Genomic DNA, 23,019 nt, shown 5'->3' with positions numbered 1-23,019 from the left:
TGCTGGGAGAGGCTCGTTTCATCAGAGTAGGGGAAACTGGGAAGGGTGGGAACCACTATAGTAGCTACTTGCATGGGCAGAGGGATATTAACTTATTTGACTTGGCAACAACCCTGTGGGGGTAGATATAACATCTTTAGTTCCCCAGGAAGACAGTTAATTAAATTGCCCAAGGTCAAACAGCTGGTTAATGGTAGAGTAGCAATTTAAATCCAGATTGATCTCTCTTAAGTTCATCCTTTTAATTAATTTTATTATAAAAGTAATATGACCACATTAATTGAGAAGAAAATCCTATAATCTCAAATACAACTGTTAGCATTTTGGCATAATTTTTGTAGGCTTTTCCCATACATGCATTTTGCTTTCAAAATTAGGATCATATTTCACAGACATTTTTGTATCCTGCTTTTTTCTATTTCACAACTTAAACATCTGTCCAACTTATTTAACAATTTTTATAATCATTATTTTAGCTAACAGATAATATTCCATTGATTAGACATGTCGTAGTTTACATAATAAGATCTCAATCTTGGAACACTGAGTTTTTAAAAAAATTTTTGGCAAATCACAAGTGTTACCTCCAGCATACATGCTGCTTTCCCAAATATGTAATGTCACCACCAAAAGTTTCAAACAGACAATACCAATCAACAGATGATGAAAAACTATTATTGGAATATTTTGAAAATGCCCCCACCGCTGAGCTCTCTGGCCTGGAATCAAATAAATCTGATGAATGATGTTAATGAAGGGTGACCCAAAAATAAAAAGTTAAAAAAAGCTGCACTTCTGAGACTCCAGAGCACACATGCTTTTAATGGTTTAGTGCTCTACTTTCGTTTTCACAGGCATGCCAACCAAAGAAATTATCCTCATTAAAATCTAGATTTGGAAGAATGAAAATTCATTGAAAAGAAAACAAGTCCTATCAGCTTTACATGTCAGAGTGGGCAGAACTCACAAACAAAGCCAAAATTCTCCCCTAGGACTGGGTCATATTTCATAGTTAATTTGCTATTCTAAATACCCTAGAGCCATTTTTCTCAGGTCAAGTGAATGAGCAATTTACAGAGCAGCTTCAAGTTCTCATCAAAAAACCCTATGAAGTAAAAGAGAAAACAATGACAAACCCTGTGTAAGTTTACTGAATTTATAAAACACAAAGCATGGCTGTCAGAAAAATCTCATGTTTGGAGGAAAGTAATCTCTGAAATATGTGTGTGCCTCTGGGTGGATATCTGTTTTGGAAGCTTAATTAGAATCCATGCCACCATCAGTTTGATGTGGAAACAGCACACTTACATGCCTGGCAGCATCTATCTGCTCCCCAGATAAATAACAATCTTTAGTTATTACTATACATATTACTATAATAATACATATATTAGTAGTAATAACAAAAGATTATTGCTGATCAGAGAAAACTGAGTGAAAATGGAGAGAACTGGGTATTCTTTCCTACTAAGATAAAATTTCCTCCCTAATGATAATGTGACTACAGTTCATGCAAGATGATTTTCTCCCTTCCCACAGTGGTTCCTTAAAACCTACACTTTTCTCTTCATATCCCTAGTTCTTTCTACCACACTCTGATTGGAAGTTGTAAGACACTGAGGACATCTTTTCCTCTCCAATATTTAGTTAATCCTGCATTTCATCTTTCCCGTCTCTTAAAATTTAATCTGAAAAAAAGTTAATCTGTTACTCATGCGAATGTCAAATGGAATGTCTAAATATAATGACTTGGGAAAACTATTTGGTATTATCCAGTAAACTTGAAGATGCAGATACTCTAAGACTCAGAAGTTCTTCTCTTAGGCACCTACCCTGGAGAAACTGTTGACAGCAGGATGTAAGAATGTTCATAGCAGCACTGTTTAAATAGCACAAAATTGGAAATGACCCAAATGTCCATCAAGAGGAGACTGAATACATAAATTGTGGTATACTAATGCAATGCAAGACCATATAGCGGTGAAGATCAGTGAATTTCATGCATGCCATTTCATGCATCAATGGGGATGACTCTTATAAAACAAATGTTGATTGAAAAAAGCAAACGACACAAAGTTACCATTTATTTGTAGCCCCAAGGCAAACAGAACTTAATAATAGATTGTTTAGGGAAACATACTTACACAGAAAAGCCAGGAAATGACAAGCACAAAATTCAGAACAATGGTTCCTTTTGAGGGATAGGGGTCCGGCTGGGGAGAAATACATAGGGGCTCCCAGGGTACTAGTGAGATTCTAGCTCTTAAGCTGCAAAAAGGTGTGGGGAAGGGTTGTATTTCTCTCTCCCCCTCCACTCCTGTCTCTCTCTCTCTCCCTACTCTGTGTGTGTGTGCATGTTTCTGACACGCATGCACTCCTTTGTATGCATATGTATTCTTTTGTATACATCATCATCATCATCATCATCATCATCATCATCTTTTCATGTTACCCTGAGCCCTGGCCCCACCTCAGCACCTCTTTGCCAGCACTCTGAACCTCTGCAGTGCCCTCAGCGTGGCCCCTTGTTTTAGACTGAGTGCTTGCCCACTCTGATCCAATCAAACATGATGACCACTGAAGACCCAACATGATGTCCTTTGTTATCTACATGGACTCACCTGGAGCATCTATCCAGGCCACCACTGATAGAGTGGCCAACTCTACATGACATCTTGCTTAGAAGGTGGTGCCAACTGTGTTGCAAGGGGATATGAAATGCCACTCAGAGTGCAATGGCTATTTGCTAAATTACACCATGGAGCTGTAGGCAGCAATGCTGGCCTGGATCTCCCACATTGAACCAACTGCAAGGTCTCCTGCTGTCCTAAGAAGCTTGTCACATATGCTCCATCAAATTACTGCTACCCAGCCTGAGTTTCCCAAACCACCCCTTCCTCATTCCTATAAAATAATCTCAGGTCCACCCATCTCTCAGACACCCAAGCTTCCAATCTTGACATAATTCTTCATCTTTTTTTCCTTTTTTTAAGAGTAAGCTCTGATGCATATATGTATAACCCATGGACATAGACAATAGTAAGGTGAAGGCCTGAGGGTGGGTGGGGGCTGGGTAGAGGGTGTCAATGGGGAAAAAAGGGGGGCATCTGTAATAATTTTTTAAAAAAGTGTAAGCTCTGAAATTACTTTTCTGCTCTAACCTTAGATAGACTTCTTCTAAGAGACCCTGATCTTGGTCCCACACCCTTAATTTAGACAAAATAAGAGTTCTTATTAGATTTATTCTATTTCAGGAATGCTTATTCTAAAAGCTTCTCCTATTTTTTTTACTCAAAAATTAAAACTGATAAAACAATTATTTCAAAAGCAAATGAATTTGGCAAAGTTTTTTTTACATCAGTTCCCCCCCCCCCCGCCCCCATTTAGTAGACTACTTATGAAAAAAAAATACACAGATTATAACTACTTGTGAAAAAAATACACAGATTATAATACTGTCCTGGAGATGCAAGTCTAGGTAACTAGATTTTTCTTCAAAAAATGTTTCATTCTACCTGTACCATAACCTGAAAACAGAATAGCATATCTCCATTTTCACTTTAATGGCCCTATTTTCATTTGACCACAGAAGACATACCAAAGTAAAGAATGAGTATTTTAAAAAATCACAAGGAAAGCTTATGTAAAGAGGTGATAGGATACTGTGAAGCAACTCCACCCTCAGCCCCGGAGGAGCATGATGCTGTGGTACAGTTAGGGGGCCAGGCTAACTGCATGACTTCTATCAAGAAGTCTATATTCAGCAATAAACAAGGAGACTGAAAGACAAGTCTGAAATACCAGGCCAGCGAAGGTGATTCCAAAGTGAGAGGTGACAAGCATCTGACTCAGAGACCTGACTGTGGGAAAAGAGAAAGAGAAAAAAGGACGGCCTTTGCAGAAAAGCAAGTTGGTAAGTTCCTTTAATTTGGGTGAAGAGAGCTCTTGATGGTCATGGGATCAAGAGATATAGTGATATAAGAGAAAATGCAAATATCTGTCATTCACCATCTCAAATTTAAACGAAGATATAGCAATGGACTTTCTTGTGTTAAAGCATCAGGTGAAGTGATGGCTTCCTAAAATGTACATATAAATAGGCCTAGGCCGCCACAAAATAATAAAAAACAATTTCCAAATTTTCCAACAAAAAACACTCCTTGGTCTTTAACCATACTCCTTGGTATTTATTCAAACAAATGAAAACTTAGGGTCACACAAAAACTTGTGCATGGGTGTTTATAGCAGCTTTATTCATAATTGTCAAAACTTGAAAGCAACCAAGCTTTGTTGAATAGAGGTGAATGGATAAATAAATTCTGGGACATCCAAACAATGAAATATTATTCATTACTAAAAAGAAATGGGCTACCAAGCCACAAAAAGACATGGAGGAATCTTAAATGCATATAACTAAGTGAAAGAAGCCAATCTGAAAAGGCCACATACTGTATGATTCCAAATACATTTTAGAAAAGGCAAAACTATAGAGACAGTAAAAAAAGTCATTGGTTGCCAGAGATTAGGGTGAGAGAAGGATAAACAGATGGAGCACAGAGGATTTTTAGGGCAGTGAAAATATTCTGTATGATACTGCAATGGTATATACATGTCATTATACATTTATTCAAACCCATAGAGTGCTCAACATTAGGAGTGAACTCATACGTAAACTATGGGCTTTCGGTGATAATGATGTGTCAATGTGGGTTCATCAGTTGTAATAAATATAACACTCTGATGCTGAAGGTTGACAGTGGGGGGCGGCTGCGCATGTGTGGGGGTAGGGAACATAATGGAAATCTTAGTACCTTCTCAATTTTGCCGTGAACTTAAAACTGCTCTAAAAATTAAAGTCTATTATAAAAAAAAGACTTAACAACAACAAAAAAACAAGTGCTTTTTTCTGCCCTGACAAATCATGCTCTGTTGGTTCTGAAATGATTGTTTCTGAATCTTTTTTAAATTCAAAATACATTATATTATGTCTTGTTATTGCTGTTGCTACATTTACTATCTAGAAAACACAAAAACCTAATTATATTTTCCTCTCTGACACTGTTGTTACAATTGAATAATAAAAAAGTTTTTTGATTGGCTAGTAGCCAATATTTATTAACACAAACACAAGAAAATACAGTAAATATTACGGTAACTGTCAAAGATTTTTGTTCTACCAGTATGTGGGTTACAAATGAAAAAAGCACTACTGACATTTTGCTTATGAGGCCTCCCTCACATCTGAAACTTCACTGTGACAACTTCTAAACTTCATAAATAGGTTTTATAGGTTATTCCATACCAAAGGGATGGTTTTATAGGTTATTTTCAATACCAAAAGGGTGTACAAACTTTTTCCCATTATCACATTTTCTTTTTTCAATAAGCATCACCTTAATACATTAATCAAGCTTTCCCTCCTCATTTGACAATAGTATAATAGGCAAAGTGGCAGTTACTTTGTTTTTTAAATTACTGTTTCCTCAACCCTGGTCTGTGTGGCTCAGTTGGTCAGAGCAACATCCCATACACCATAAGGTTGTGGGTTCGGATTCCCAATCGGGGCATGTACATGAGGCAATTGATTAATGTTTCTCTGTCTCTCTCTCTCTCTGTCTCTCTCTCTCTCTGTCTCTCTCTCTCTCTCTCTCTCTCTCTCTCTCTCTCTCTCTCTCATCTCTCTCTCCCTTCCTATCTCTAAAACATATCTTCAGGTGAAGATTTAAAAAAATGAGTGTTTCCCCCACCCCCAGTATGAGAGGACTATTTTTGAGAATATTCTTCTAAAGAAGGACAAAATCTTCCCCAAACACAAAAAGATTGTGTTTGTTTGTTTGTTTGTTTAAAATAATTATTAAAAATAAAAGAATGGAAAGGAATCTTCTTCCCTGGTCCAGTCTTTTACATTAAGAATGAATCTACTCCATATCATACCTGAAAGTTATCCAATCCTTGGCCAATACTGACCAAAGGGGGAACAACAAATAGAAGTTGGTAAATTATGTCCTTTCTTCATCTGTGTCTTCATCTAGCTCCTATTTGGGATTCTCTTGTATGTATTTCACAGCACCCTGTACCCCACCTTCAGATACTCCCCACAGTTGCAAGTTTACACTTGATGACTATCTGCTTCCCTCACAGCCAACATCACACAGCTCTTCAGTGGCACGGTCAGGACTTACTCAAGCCCCTGAGGCCCACATGCTCTGTCTACTGCATCACATGCCTTCTGATCGACCTTGAAACCATCTCACTTTCTCTTGGTAGTCTTGTTCGGAAGGACTATGCAAATGAATAAATTGTTGTGTAATCCCTTCTTCTGTTAACATAAATGATCCACACAGCATTGTCACTTCCTTTCCCTCACTTTACCCTCTGACTATATTCAGTAGTGACACATTTCACAACTTAACACACATCCTTCCATTTTCTGAGAAGTGGTGGTATTCACCCAACAGTGTGAATCATACAGTATGTAGTCTTTTGAGCGCTCTTCACAGACCACACATGAGCCACACAGGAGGATCAGTCTTTAGCAGAGATGAACCCTTAAAACAGAGGTTACGACTCCAGATCTGAATATGGGGTTCTGTCCCTCCTTAAAAATCACCTACAGGCTAACGCCCAGAGTGAAACCCACAGACATCAATGAGAACTGGTACCTCTGCTCTGCCCTCAGAGCAGTGAAGAAGTAAGCATTCCACCAAGTCCCCCTTCCTGTAGCACTGCCCCCACCTCGGGACATTTTCTCAGAACTGTCAGAGTGATAGGCTGTGGTCACAGAGCACTTGCATGTCAGCAAAGCCTCTGATAGCCACTGAAAGCACAGCTGATCAAGATAGGGAATCCCGGGCCAAGTGACAATTCAGTTTGGTGAACTCAGATTTGACTGAGCACCAACATCACTGAGGAGCAACATCCACCTGGAAGGAGGCCCTTGCACAGCAGGAGTATCGTTCTTGGTTAATGTTTTCATCAGGGTGTGCTTATGATCACAAGTAATTCATAGGCGAAAGGGGATATTTAATTAATTGGAAGAAAGAATAGAAATTGTAAAAGATATCAACAGACTGGAATAACTGCCAAAACTGACCAAAACAACAAAAGAACCCCCCCCCCCCCAATTAACAGAGATAAAATCCTGCTTTTAATTGTAAAAAAAAATCCAATATCTATATGTCCAATCTTAGCTGAGACAACTTACGCTGTTCACAATTCTGCAGACTCTGGCCCAGGCTCTGAGTGGCTGAGGTGCCAGGCCATGGACACTCAGACTCACATCATTGTTATGACCCTGGCTCAGACCTAGGGCTTTTATCCTTTGGGCTAAAGCTCCTGTCTTGAGCCCCACTCCCATTTCAGCAGTTGTAACTTGCTCTGGACCCAACTCTTTTCATCAGCTTTCTGGCTAGTCTTGTTCCTGCACACCAGGATTCCTCTCTGGCCCTTGACTTGCTCAGCCAAACAGTGCTGCTGATAAACATCTGTCCCTCTAGACTGCTGCCTGCGGGAGAACCTCCTGGTGCTATGCCTTACCAAATTGTCCTAGTTGCCTCCTGTTTACTGCCTGCTGCTGGTACTGTTCCCACAAGCATGCCCCAGCCCATGGATCTACCTCTTCTCTGGATTCCTGTCTGGACTATATTCTGGATCCCAAGCTGATCTGATCCTCTACTGCCAGGAACCCAGCTCTTCTACATGGCAGGAGCAAAGGGGAAAGGTTTAGAGCAATTTCTATTTTAAAGTCTTAAGAGTTTTTATTGAACACAAGCTCAATGCAAGCTGAAGGTGTAATAGAGTGCTTAAATGAGAGATGTAATCTTGGTCTGCATTAGTTAAGTATATAATGATGTGGAAAATATGTGCATCTCCTAAGACCTAACAGTCTAGACATAGAGTCCTTACTCTACCCTGGGTAAGCCATCTCTGAAAAATTGTTCATGTTTGAGAGCCACGTTTTAAAAGAGGCAATGACATAAAGGGAACACATCTAGGAGGAAGTTATCAGAATGACAGAATTCCTGACAAGTAAGAATATTTGTAAAAACCAGGGCTGTTGCACTAGGAAAGCGGGATTTGCAAGGTTTCAGGTGCTGAAGAGCTCTCATATGAAGGACCCAGCGGCTTACATTCTGAAAGACAGCTTAGGGATCTGTCTGCAGGAACAGAGAGGAAGGGGTGGGCTAAGCCGTAAGTGCTGGTCCTATCTCTGCTCTTGACTCAGGTGACCCTTCATCTCTAACCTCAGTTCCCCCCAAGACTGAGAGGATCTGATTTCAAAGGCCCTTCCCACTCTCAGAACCCAGAATTCTTCATTCTTACAATAACCCCAATCTGAGAAAGAAGATAGGCATGGCCTTCCCTTTCTGAGGCCAAAGAGACAAGGTCAGGTCTTAGGTCTTCCAAATGGCTCCTTCCAGGAAAATAAAACTCATTAAAGTAGTATGTGAAACAAGTGGTCACAAGCTTTGTTTCAGGAAATGAAAAATACAGAAATTCCCTAGGAGAAGTTGTGGGAGGAATAAAAATGTCCACTTCCTTCACCAGATATTCACTTCCTATTCCCCGCAATCTGTGCCTGTCACCTTCTATGGCATGGCATGGCATGGCATAGCATGATAATGATATGATATGATATGATATGATATGATATATGATATGATAAAGTTAAGAGTCTGGAGAAGAGCAGCTCATCCTGGATTGCCTGGTGGGCTCTGGAAGCCATCACAGGGAGCCTTATAAGAGGGATGCAGAAGGAGATGTGAGAGACATTCTGAGGCAAAGGCAGAGACTGGAGTGATGTGGCCATAAGTCAAGGAACACCTGTAGCCACCAGGAGCTGGAGAGGCATGTAACAGATTTCCCCAAAAGCCACTGGAGGAAATTCAGTCTTACCGATATCTTGATGTTAGCTTCTGGCCTCTAAAACCATAAGAGAATACATCTCTGTTGTTTTAAACCCCAAGTTTATGGTCATTTGTTATGGCAGCCACAAGTTAATCCAGAAAGTTTTCTGCTTAAATAAAATTTTGTTGTGGGCAAAAAGTGGGTAGTATTAACCTTTTTTTAAGGGAAAAGCATGAATTAATGTATTTTTATGGATTATTCCATACCAGTCTCAGAACAAGTGCAACTCTGCTTTTAAAAGAGTTTAGGGGCAGGGACAAAAGCATCTTTCAAGCCATTCTTCATACATATTTTACCAATAATCTCTCCTTCACAGGCGATTTCAGCAGACAATAAGTCTATGCAAAGCAGACAACCAAATGATCCCAATCTCTACCCAGCAGGCCTGGCTGCAGAGGAACAAATTATGCAGCAACTCACAGCTACAGGAGAAAGCCTACAGAGTGGTGGAAACTCGTCTTGATTCTCTATTTTAATGTGGGCAGTGTTTCTCCCCAAGCTCTCCCGGCAACATCCTGCTCTCACCTTGTAGAATGATGAATGTTACTGAGATGAGGAATACAATGAAATGATCCCCAAGACTAGAAACCAGCCATGGAAAGACAATGAGTGTCCCACAGGCCTCTCCAGACTCCCACTGCCACAGAATGCCATCCTTGGAACTCATTCTAATGCTGTTACCTAAGGGACCACCTGGTGGAACCAGATCAGGTTCAAAGAGATGGGTCCTCTTTTAAATTTTCTAATTTCTTCTTAATAAAAACATCCTTAAAACCACAAATAAGAAAGTCTTTTTAAATTAAGTGAAGAGAACATGAAAAAATGTGTATAAAATTAACAGTTAAATACACGAAGCTGATGATGAGTCATTGTCTTTTGCTCTGCTGAGCTTCAGAACAAGAGAACATCCACCTAGAGTGGAAAGAGAAGGGAGTGCCAGGTCCCAGGCCTACTTTTGGAACTTGCCACTTCCTAGATGTAAGATTTTGGGCAAATCATTTAACTTCTGTTGGGCTTTACTTCCTCACTTATAAAATAGGGCAACTGAATAAGACAGCATGTAGACTAGTAACAGCGGTCGGCAACCAGTGGTCTGTGAGGTCCGAAAGGTTGGCGACCGCTGGACTAGAACAGTAGTTGGCCCACAGGTATTCATTGTTTGAGAAACGAATGATTTAACTGTTCTGCATCCCAGACTATATGTCATCCCAATTTTTCAATTCTTTACTTGAATGACAATGTAAATACTGCTATCTGTAGCTCTTCCAAGGGTCATAAATATCTCCCTGAGTTTGTAATGTCTAGGAAAAAAATGTCTTTAATTGTCTTGGAAATCTGAATTGGCAGAAGGCAAGTTTTTTCTTCTTGGACAGCCGCACTGAATTTTACAATCTAGAGATCTACGTAAAAGAAAGTTGGTCAGTTATTATGGATGATGCATAATAACTATTTTGGGTCCAGGACTAAAAATGTTTGCTCTTCAGTTTAAAACAGAATTCTAAGCAAGTTCCTCCTTCCTAAACACTATCCCCTAACCCAAAGCCATCCCCTTTCCCTGATCCCCAGTCACTAGGGAAGCAGGCTGTGTGAAGCCTGGCCTTCACTCATTGATTACCTAGTGACAGAGGCTGGTCTTTCCTGATGCCTGATCACCAGTAGAATGAGCCAATCTGTGTGTAAGGTTGGGGCAGTGGACATGAAGAATGGAAGCTGACTTGTCATCCTATAGGCTCTGGGGCTAACCTTAATATCACACAGGCACTGGGGCTGGCAGGCCTATGCACGAACACTAGAAAGAGTTCAACTCCCATCTGTGCATAGGAGTTGCCTTCTCCAGTCCCCACAAGTACTGGTGAGCCTTCCCCTCCATTCAAGAAGCAATGGCTTCTACAGATGGCAGGGAGTTTGGCCTATGCTGTTTTTTCCTTCCTCCTCTTTTTTAAAAATATTTTTATAGAATTTTAGAGAGAGGAAGGAGAGGGAGAGACAAAAACATTAATGTGAGAGAGAAACATAGATTGCCTGCCTCTGGCATGCCTCCTACTATGGATACAGCCCACAACTCAGGCATGTGACCTGATGGGGAATCAAACCAGCAACCTTTTGGTGCACCACAAGATGCCCAACCAACTGAGGCACACTGGCCAGGGCCTTTCCTTACTCCTCTTACTCTCCCCCTTAACTCCATAGAGCAACTAACACACACAGTGAGATGCTGCCGTCACATACCCACCTAGACACAGCCCTGTGTCTTCCAAGTGACCAGCATTCTCAAGCCTTTGGACACAGGTAAGCACTGCTGGCCTTCTGATTCCTGGAAATCCTATTCCTTCCAACTTGGGAAAAATCTTGTATGAATTAATTTTTCTACCTCTAAACCAGCTGTGTAGGAATCATGTACCCATAGCTTTAAAGCTTGATTCCAGGTGCAGTCTCAAATTGAAGCCTCAACTGTTTAAAACTAGATTTTGTCTTCATAAGACTATTAGTCCCACAATAAGAATCAAAGATATTTTTATCATTTCTCTTGGGATTTTATTAAAACAAAATAAACATTGTAAACTGAGCAACTTCTACATACATTCAACATTTACAGACTAACACATTTCAAGGAACTCACAGAAAAAAAGGAAACATCTATAAAGCTAGAGATGATTTTTCTATTTGCTTTTCTATTTGAATGACAACTTTTATTTGGGGAGGCCTATGTCTATCAAATAGACAGTAGCATTTGTGGCCATAGTTGTGGCCTAAAGGCAACTATCTAAATCCTGCAAACAGTTGGAATAGCAACAAAGGAATTCTTGGTCTCACTCAAACTACAGAAATGATGGGGCCTCTCTCAGGGCAGGTGCCAAAATACTTTAAAAAATTTATATATATTATTGATTTCAGAGAGGAAGGGAGAGGGAAAGAGAGATAGAAACATCAATGATGAGAGAGAATCATTGATCTGCTGCCTCCTGCATGCCCCACACTGGGAATAGAGCTTATGACCCAGGCATATGCCCTGATCGGGAATCGAACCATGACCTTCTGGTTCATAGGTCGATGCTCAACCACTGAGCACGCCAGCTGGTCCAAAATACTTTTAATCACACTAGGCCAAGGCCATATATAATACATGAAAACCAAACCTCTCTCCTCAGCTCTTTGAGAGTAGTTATGACCAAAGTAGATGTTATTTTAATCAAATCCATTTAAATTATGATTTAAATTACTAAACAGGATGATTCAATTTAATGTTTTACTTTAAAAAATGCATTTTTGTTCCTCTGACATAACCTGATTACATATTCTTTAAAATTCAGTTGAGTATGAGTTTCACTTTTAGACGATACACTTTCTATATTTAAATCTGATTTATGGAAACCATAGAAGTGTATCCCTCAATAATTCTAGATGATTCTGTGCAAAAAGAAAGTTTTAATATTCCTTTGTGCTCTTACTGCCCTCCCTCTTTTATCTTCAGATTCTCTTTGCTTACCCAGATTCCTTCATTTTAAAGAATGATCCATTCATTTGTCTGCTTGAAACTTTGTATTTTTGGAGAGAAAGCCAAAGAATGATTGTCTTATCATCATAAAATGCTATTAACAAGCATAGTTTCCACAGATAAAACCCATAGATGGAAAAGAGAAACATGATATCTGGCATATAAAACAATATTTTTTACTTTGCCACCTACCAAACTTGCTTTCATTGGCTCCTATTACCCCTTAATTTGGTCAGGTGCCATTCATTCATGCCTGAAGTCAACCTTTTAAGAAAGAAGGCAGGCTAGGAGCCAGGCACTATGCTTAGCACATGTAAGGATTTAGTCCTGACAAAGCTTACAGTTCAATAGAGAACACAGATAATTCACAGTTATTGTACAAACAACTATACAACAATGATAGATATGAAGAAGTGGGAGGTGGTAGGGCAACTCCATGCAGATTGGGAGGGGGAGTGTCAAGGAAGGCCTCTCTAGAAAGTAGCATTGCTTTTTAAATTATTTATTCATAAAACTTTTTTTTAAAAGATTATACAAATATATTGTCTCAAATATTATAGCAATTCCAAGGTAAGATAGGGTATGGGAAAGAGAAGTCTGTTACTTCTGTTACTGTGGTGCCTTGAGCAACTAACGGTAAGGGACATGGTTCCCTCACAAGATTATTACAACAGTCAAGTGTGACACATGTAAAGTCCTCAGTATGTAGTGGGAGTCCAATAAACTATAGACAATAATTAATAATTACACAATTTATGATTTATGTTTGACTTTGGCATGTCAAAATAAAGCCAACTTTCCATTCAGTTCTGTCTTTACAAAAATATTCAACTGAAAGAGAAAATTCAAAATTCCATTAAAAATACACACTATGACTTCTGTGACTTTTTTCACTTGGATTGGCCAATTGTCATCATTTTGTTGTACAATGGCAGGTATATAAACAGAGAAAAAAGAACAGTTGACACATCTCTGCTCAACAGTACTACCAATATTAGAAAAGATAATGGAATTGGAGCTTTTGAATTAGAGCTTTTAAAACAGCAAACTCCCATAGGGCAGTTAACCACTCTACTGAGAGGGTGTAGGCAAAGCCCTTCAGGGGCAGTTCAAATTCACACAGCCCAAGAAGCATTTCCCACCCCATTTATAGCTTCTCTCATTCCGAATTCCCTCAATACTTACAAACACACAACCCACATGACAGAGCTGGTCACACTGCACATTCCCTCATTAGACACTCACTGTACCTCCAGGTACAAAACACAAGCCTGTGCCTTCAAGGAGCTGCCAACCTGTGGTGGGCCTTACTAAGCGTTCTTCAGACTGGTGGCTAACAGTCTTTTATCCTTTTTGGCACAAAGCCCAAATCAGAAAAACCAAAAAATATGTGTGGTTTGTGTTTTTAAGTTAAAAAATGAAGAACTTTACTTGGTCCTGGAAAAGAGACCACTTTACTCATGAGAAAAATGAGGCCCAGAGAAGAGAAAAGATTTGCATAAGGTCTCAGAGCAAGTGAACAGCAGAGCTGAAGCAAGAATTTAATTCATTCCACTCAGGGCTTCCCATGCCATTTACCGAGCGTTCCTGTCTGCCAGGCGTTGGGCTGTACAGGGAATGCAAGGTAATGGGCCCGCCTCCTGCATAAATTGGACCTCCCCCGCTCATGGTTACAGGATTCACCTCAGCCTGAGCTGCACCAGGCATGACACACCCTGCAGCCTGGAGCTGCATCAGGCATTTCCTGGACTGCTCCGGCAGAGGTTTCAGCTGTTCTGTGCTACACCAACCTGAGGTAGCTCCTGACACCCAAAGGCTCTCCAGCCTGCTGTGAGTCTGGCCTGGCCCAGGATGGACACAATGCTTACCTCCTTTCCCAGAGGCAGTGCCTTTACCAACCTGGGCTTCCACAGCCAAAACCTCAATGCACAGGGATTCTAAAAAGGCTCCCCTTTACCTAGCTTTGACTAGAGCCTTTTTATTTTCCCGAGTCCCCTTGGTTTGTCTGAGCTACATGACTGAAGTAGATCACAGACCATTCTGCAGGAGTTAGGGGGTTGCATGGGTCAAAGGTCAAGGAATGCTCATAATTGTTCTAGAAGGAGTTTTCAAATAGTACACTTCCTCAACTTAAAGGCAGAATGTCTGCATATGGAATAGTGCTGGTTCAGGGAGAAGAATCTCTCTTCCACCCAAATTCAAAATGAGAAATAACCCCAGGTCATTCTCAGATGATGAAGGGGCAGCCCCTGAGTGGCCAGGAAATCAAGGAATGCAACTCAGAACTGCTGATAAATTACACCCAAGGCAACAGAACTGGGCAGTGGAGCTTGGGGCAGAAAAAGATCCTATAGGTGGCTAGTGAGTCTTAAATCCTGCCTTTTATGGGAACCCAAAGCACCTGGAAGATGAGAGAGACGTACAAGCAGAGGAGATGGCAAACGTTCACAGAATGAATGCATACATGGTTCTTTCACACATTCTCTCCACCAAAGAGCTTTTCTAGATAGCCCAGCCCTCAGTCTGAGCTTCCAGAGCCCCTTCTGTACAGCTCTAGCACACTGTATAATAATTACCTGAGCATTCATCTGTCACAGTCATCCCTGTCTGATAGAGTCCAGCATGGTGTCTGCACGAGTGAGCACCAAAAAATGGTAAGTGAATAAAAGATGACCTGTTACACAGTGCTTTTATTTTTATTTTTAAAATATATTTTTACTTGATTTCAGAGAGGAAGGGAGAGGGAGGGAGAGATAGAAACATCAATGATGAGAGAGAATCATTGATTGGCTGCCTCCTGCACGCCCTACCCTGGGGATCAAGCCTGCAACCTGGGCATGTGCCCCAACCTGGAATCGAACTGTGACCTCCTGGCTCACGCTCAACCACTGAGCCACCCCCTCCAGGTGAGTGCTTTTAATTCAAAGGTGAAAGTAGGGACAGAGGTAAGCAGTAGCCATCTGAGGCTGGAGAAAAACAACAGTGAACAGACTAAAGAGGACTTCCCTTAACCAGTTTGAGGAAGAGTGCTACCCATCCCACCCCAAGCCTGAAGGCTCATCAGGCATAGGACAACTGATCCATTCTATTACTAGGATAAGGAGACATACCTTATAGCTAAAACATATGTTCTCATACTTATCAAAATTGAGTATTACAACTCAACTTTGGGAAAGGGGAAAAGAGCAGGTTCACCTAAGTGAGCTAAGACTTGCTATTTCATATACCAGCTCCATCTCCAACTCTACCTCTCTCTTAGAAACCTATAGACTCAGAGTCACAATCCCAAGTTCAAAGTGGACCAAGTCTTGAGTTCCAATAGGAAACCCTTTTTAATTTATAAGGTATGTACTCTCAGTGTGAAACTTGTCAACTTACTTTTTCCACGTCTAGTTCAGCATCCTGCTTCTTCAAAAAACTGTAGAAGAAAAAAAAGAGACATCAAAAGAGAGCTGAGCACTTTGCCTGTTAAACCACCCACAAAACACGACCATAAAATTTCCATTTGCTACAGAAAATCATTTTGCCCACAATTTTTTTCTTGTTCACACAATTGTTGCAAAGTCATAGTTGCCACAAACACCTGCCTGAAACTGCAAAGAACTGGTCCTGTACCACCAAAAGAAGCTAGCATTAGATTTTAACTTTCAAAAGCCAGGAAAAATAAGAATGGAGGTCTTAAATGAGTACACACACATACAAATACACTTTCTTCAGGGTATCTACAAGTCATCCATAGTTGGGACACACTAAAAGTGAGTTTTTGAGTTTTCTATGGTCTTGTTCAAAGTACCTCTTGGCTTAAATCTCCCCCAACCCAAGTACATATCTGTCTCACTTCCTGACTGTGGGTGGGCCTCACTGTCAAAACAACCTTCTTGAGATGACCCCCATTCCTCATTAGCTGGGGTTCCCCCTCTCTGGGAGGCTTGCCAACTCACCAGCCTGTACCAACCTGCCATGGAATGCTAGCCCCAGGATTACCTTAGAACCTCATGCCAAGGCCCTGGCCCAAGCTATGTGCTAATTCTGATGGCACCCATGCCCACTTCACATTAATCTTTAAAGTGCTAGCAGGGGGGTGGCAGATTTCCAGTTTACTCATACACTCTGTCTACAACCTGCCAATAGTATAGTACCTCATTTATTTTTACAATTTTAGCTGTTTAAACAAAAATGTTAGTATTAATAAGGTGTCTAAAGAGAACAATAAAAATGGTTGAATGGAATTGTGTTGACAATAATATGTTTAGGGCAGAAAGTGAAAGGTTTGAGGAATCTGAAAAACAGGAAAAAACAGAAGCAATTTTTCCTGTCTTAGTAGACTCAAATTTTGCTAAATATGATTCTTAGCTTCTTTCTTCTTGGTCCATGGTTTCAAACACCCCCATCATAAATTACTATCCCCATCAAAAGCATCCCCCCACATATACAAAAGAGAATTTTTGTGCTGTTTCAAAGGATGCATAATTAACAGTAGTATCTTTGTTTTGTTTAATCAAAGATGACTCAGAATGTAGGGGGGAAAATGACCATCGGGAAGAGAATTAAAAACTCATATATTGTCTTTTGCAGATGGGCATTCAAATCATGAACTCACTGCAGACATGCAAGAGAACTAGCAAAGAGGCTGGAGGGAGAGAATGTGCTAATGAGCATGCCATGACAGCCTGTACCTTAGCAACCCATGTCACTCCATCTCTTTATTGCTCCTGAGACACGCTGTCCTGTCCTAACCAAGGAGATGTCACCAGGAAATATATGCCTTTTCTTCTGGCTAACCCACTGGGAACTAGGTGTTGCCAAGCTGTAAAAAAAAAAGGGAATTCTCTCTGTCCAGAAATATTAACTGGTCTCCCGATAACTAGAACAGAGTAATACAGTACTATGAGAACTTTTCTCCAAAGGGAAAAGATATACAGAGAAAGTCTGACTTCCATTCTTGCACACTTCCACAGAGGTTTAGGAGGGTTGTCATTCTGATTTGTAGAACAAAATTTCCTATTTGCAAGGTGAAATATTTCTTGACTGGCCACAGAAAGAGCAGCTGGAGAATCATTACCCTTTTCCAAAGTATTGGGGGAACTTAACATCTCTCATGCACGCAGCACAACTGCAACCACACAGGATGCCCAATTCAACAACAGGCTGTGAAAGAATGAACCTTCACTTCACGGCACTTTAGCGAACAGTAACAAAAGGAAAACTGGAAAACCGTTTGGAGCTGCTGGCTCGCCACTGCACAAGGAATCTTACCCATATATGTATATACAGCATCATTTGATTTCTGTTTTGGGCTTGCTAAACAGATGGCATTAATTAACAAAAACAATATATATACACATCATTCTGCAGCCATAAACCAGAAGGATGTCACAGCTTTAACTTCCAGACTCCCAGCAAGCACATGTGACCTTAGATATTTTTAGGCACTGGCTCCATTGTTTCAAAGAGGGTAGGGATGGATGAAACAGAATTGCCTAAAAGTAAAATTCATATGGCAACCTCATCTAGAATGAAGAGTGCCATTTGTTTTAAAAACCAGGTATATCTTTCTTAAATAAAGGTTGTGTTTCTGAAAAGTTGGGAATAAATAAATTTTGGTCATGAAGTGTTTCAAGTGAAAAGAGGTATATTTAAATGACTCCTACATTTTAAAAAACAATTTTTAAAAAATTGACCAATTAGTCCTCAACTTTATCTTTATTTGAAATCTAGATGGTCAGAATATTCAAGTTTTAAGTTTCCAAGGCTTACGGCAAGATAGGCCTCCTCCACCCCCATATGTGTGTGTGTACAGATATAGATGTGCATATTTAGTTATACAGACATTAAAAATAGTTGACTATGTAATCAATTGTGAGATTGTGTGCATTTTCCATGCTTTTATTTTTTCTGTTGATGTGGTGCTGATGTTTTGCTTGAGAAACATAATTGAAGTGACGAAGATTCCTCAGGTTAAAAGCTGATGCATAAACGTTGCAGATTTGTGATCTACTGCAGGAATAGATGCCAAAGGACAAGGCCCTGGCCAGAAAAGAACTACCGTAGTCCCCCCTTATACATGGTTTCACTTTCCGAGGTTTCAGTTGCCTCTAGTCCTGAAATACTAGATAGAACATTACAGAAAAAAAAACACACCCAATTCATAAGTTTTAAATTGTGCATCATTCTGAGAAGCCTATGAAATCTTGCTCCGTCTAGCCTGAGATGTGAATCATCTCTTTGTCCAGCATATCCATGCGATATACATTCCCCGCCTGTTTGTCACTTAGTAGTGACCTCAGTTATTAGATCGACAGTGCTTATATTCAAGTATTCCTTATTTTACTTAATAATGACCCCAAAGCGCAAGAGTAGTGGTGCTGGCAATTCAGATATGTAAAAGAGGAGATGTAGAGTGTAGTATGCATAGGAAGAAATAGCATATACGGGGTGGTTCTGGCATCCATTGGGGCTCTTGGAATGTATCCCCTGAAGATAAAGGGGGGCTACTGTATTCCTAACTATTTAGATCACATCAAATCCTCCATCTTTGGAAGAATATAGAAAGGTTTTTATTTTTAGAGAAAAATCTGAAAATAAAACTGAGAAACCCTCAACTTTGAGCTCACTCTTGATATGACCATTCCTCCAACCCCCACCACTCTCGTATTTCCAAATGCCTAGGGAACATCTCCAATAGGTACCTACCAAAGGCATCTTATGACTGGACAGGGCAGGCAAAGGGATAAAGAGATCGTGAAAGAGGTGTCAGCCACATGTTCAGAGAATGGCGAGAGGCTTGGTAATGCTACCGGATCGAGAGACGGGTAACAGGATGGTGGCGGGCTGGTGGGAGAAAGGCCGTAAACTAAGGTAGAGACCAGATCATGAGAGACGGCATATGTCAGCTAAGAAGTCAGCCAGATAGGAGAACATTTTTGCTACCTCTGACCAGGTATTTTCAACCTGCCTCTATCCCAGGAAGAGGCAGAAAAATAGATGCAGCCCCAGCATATTCCTGGACTTAGCATCATCATGTCAATCTCACTAACCCTGCTGGGTCAGTATAATTTTCTCCTAATTGGTCTTCAGGGTCCAGGACAAAAATCACCTTTTCACTCTTGTTTCCTTTGGTCCCACTTCTATGCAGAACTAGATCTCCTCTCCTCTGTTCTTACAGCACTTTATTCACTACCTGTTTCACTGTCTCCCCTGCTTGAATGCCAGCCCGTCTTGGCCAGGACACACTGAGCACTGTGCTTCCACACAACTGGTGCCATCTCTGCTGGTGGCGGAGTGAGGGTGATGAGGGGCCGCGACAGAGTAACTAATGAAGAAATAACTGACAGAAAGGAATGGAGTGAAACTGCACTAAATCACGCCCACCCCATTCACCCCTGCATGTAGGAGAAGGGGTGCATGTTGGGAAGAAAGGGTATACCCACAAAGCACACACAGCATATCCATAACCAGAAGACAATCTTTTCTTTCAATTTAGTCCTGTGTCTTTAGATATAATTAGACAACAATGATCCAATCTGGAGAGTCTGCTGTTATAGTATTTTTAATATTCTCCAGTGTTTCCTGTTTTATTTTTAAAATGTGACTGAGAAACTGAGATTTAATACATTAGGGTCAGTCACGTCTCATATGTGATGAAGGAGATTGAAGGGTGCCATAATGAATCCAAGAGTAGAATCACGGTCTGAATTTTGTTTAATTATTTTAAGAAAAAAAAGACTGAGAGAAAAATGAGGTGTACTTTTCTCTTGCCACAGATCTTCTCTATTCCCAATTCAACCCTTTTCACTACTTTCAAAAGATTTAAGATATTCATTGACCTGCCAAAAAACATCTGCACATTTCTAGACACGTCCTCACACATTCACATCTGAATGGTTTCTTTCTGCTCCAACGATCATGGCTCTATTCAATCAAAATTAAAGTGAGAACCTCAGAACTGTACGTGGCGTGATGTCAGTGGCGACTGAGGATAAAATAGTCATTTGATAGCAACTTCTATATAAAGCGTGTCAACGGGGGCAGTGTTCCTTCAGTTATTCTTAACTTAGGACCTAAGGCACAAAAAAGACCAGGCAGGGCCAGACTCTGCCACAATTCCAAAGAAAGCTGGGATACACACAGAGTGCACACAGAAGCTCCTCAATGTTCTCTGGCGCGGGGTGGCCCCTGGCTCCCAGCCTGAAGCCCAGGAACAGGCCCATTCTCACAGTGGCTGCCCAGATGCCTCCACAGCTGCACAGACACGAAGTGCAGTGTATGGGACCAGCCACGCTCAGGGGCGCCACAATCTCCTGTGTGTCTGACAGTTGGGGCAGGCCTCAGAGACAGGACCCAGCTCAGAGAAGGCCCTTTGTTGTGGGGTATTCCTCATGGCTCTGTTTCCCTAGGAAAAATGCATTTTCCTCTAGCCATTCCTTCTGGGCCTAGGCTAACTCATTATCCTGTGTCTCCCTGCACAGATAAACCTCGAGATGGCAGCACCTGAAACCTCTCATCCCATCTCACTCACCCCTGGTAACGGTGCAGTGAGTGATAAGTGCACATTCAAAATGGGGTGGGGCCCAGAGCAGTGACAAAGTTGGTAACAAGTCGATGCCACCCACCGGAATCTTCAGCACATTGACATGGTGCCAAGGGAATTCCAAGGAAAGGGTCTAGTCTAGAAGAGGACAGCAAAGATGACCGGGGAACATCGAGAGTCTCCCACACTGGGAGGACATCACTGGGCTCAGCCAATGTTGTATAAACTTTGTCCTACCGCCTTGTTTTTACTTCTTGTCTGTAAATATTCATTACCTCACCGGAAAGGTAACATATGCTCATTGAAAATCTGCACCCCTAGTAAGACACTGGAGCTTTTCCCTGCTGGCCAGTTTTCTATACACAAAGAAGTGGTCACACTTGCTTGCAGTACCCCCATCTTGCACATCACAACTGGCAGCACATACTAGTACAAATTGACTTCTGATAGAAGCGAAGCAAACAAGAGTGGGAGGCACCCTAAATATGACAATGTATGTACCCTATCAATTAACTGCATGACATGATCTTTTGCTATTAGTAAAGTGCAAAACATAGGCTCTACCACCTAAGGGTGCCTCTTACCACTGACTTATAAATTCTGTGTTTTAAAACACAGAATTCTGGTCCACAGCCAGGGAGGGAACAGTTGGTTTGGAAACCAAGTTCCAACCCTAGCTATTTATCTGCTCTGTGAATGAGTGGAGGGAAGTGGGTGCAGCAAGAGATATTAAAACACCCACAGGGCCAGGCCAGCAGGTAGAATAAACGATGGAGCTGATGGTCCTCCCCATCGCAAGAAGACAGCTGCTATGCTGCTTGGGTAGGCTGTTGTCAGGAGAGAATACAGGCTTAGTTTTGCCAGCACTTCCAATATTTTCCAGAGAAGCTAGAAATACCAGTTTTTATACAAAACTGTGCAATTTTGAAGTTCTAGTTTACATTGCTTTAAATGCACCATGTGGCCCAAACAAACATAAATGAGGGTATTATCCACCCTATAGACTGACTGGTTTGCTACTACTTTATAAGTTGTAAGATCCATTCCATGGTTTCTCTATCTTTTAAATAGGACGTTGCCTGCTATCTGCCCTCCACTCGGGGTTTATTTAAAAGCACAGAAGGGGTTTTATTATCATATAACAAAATAATCCAAGTACATTCAGAAGTAAAAAGCAGCATAACATGATCTGACCCTCCCCGCCCCTTTTTAAACCACGATTTATATAAATGTTCATACATGGACTTGACATTTGGTAGAATTATTTGAAATATGTACTCAGGCATGTTAGCTTCTAAATAAACAAAAGAGGAAAACTGTAATATCCCTAGAGGATGAGGGTGTGACCAACTGGTTCAAGTGGTGGGGCGAAAGCCTGGCTGGAACAGCTCTGATTTTTTAAGCAAACGCTGTGTAGAGACAGGTAATGTAGACAATACCTCTCAGGAAGCACTGCCACAGAGGGCAGCGGGGAAGTGGGGTGGTTGCCAGAAGAGAATGCAATGAAGGTGAAGATAATATATTTTAAAAATTGATGGAATTACAAATGTTTGTATGTTGATGGAATACATACTGTTAAAGCAAACAAACAAATATGAGTACCAACTGAAGGAATTGTGTCTGCAAAATACTGGACAGTGTGGGGTGCAGTAAAAATTTTATTAGTAAGGGTTAAGAAGCCAAGATCTAGTAACACAGGTTTTCCCTACACAAGAAGTCAGAAAAAAAAGAGAAAAAATCTTTACTATAACACACATTGCCCCACATTTTATACTGTGCCATTTCCGTATTTGTCCTTTTTAGCCTACTTCTGGCACAGTCTCTCTTTGCTAAAATACATTAGTTGCCATGGAAACGATGTTACAGTGTGTGAAACCATTTACTGTCCTTGGAAAGGCATCCATGATAAAACTGAACAGTGGTATGTTTTTAAAAAAAGAGAGATCCAACAGAAAGCAGTTGTGTAAGAACACGAGATCTCAAAATCATGACTTCAAAGTATTCCTCTACCACCAATATCATATTCCCAGTTTTGCCCACATCAATCAGAGAAGCATTTTCCTCCTCCTGTACACCAAGTGGTACC

The 23,019-nt window shown here is 40.8% G+C and overlaps 1 protein-coding gene across 4 annotated transcripts in view; it reads right to left on the bottom strand.

Moving 5' to 3' along the window:
* The window catches only part of FYN (FYN proto-oncogene, Src family tyrosine kinase), a 202,842-nt gene that overhangs the window by 159,881 nt on the left and 19,942 nt on the right, over positions 1–23,019 (bottom strand). For all 4 annotated transcript variants that reach the window (XM_070417886.1, XM_070417883.1, XM_070417881.1 and 1 more), the window contains exon 2: positions 15,782–15,821. The gene's annotated coding sequence lies outside the window, so the exon portion shown is untranslated. The remainder of the gene's footprint in view (positions 1–15,781; positions 15,822–23,019) is intronic.

Source organism: Myotis yumanensis, unplaced genomic scaffold, assembly GCF_028538775.1.
Source record: "Myotis yumanensis isolate MYYU_CA2020_CCGP unplaced genomic scaffold, mMyoYum1.0.hap1 SCAF_6, whole genome shotgun sequence".
Lineage (NCBI taxonomy): Eukaryota > Metazoa > Chordata > Mammalia > Chiroptera > Vespertilionidae > Myotis > Myotis yumanensis.
The sequence above is the reverse complement of the archived record's forward strand: the minus strand, read 5'-3'. Positions and strand labels throughout refer to the sequence as shown.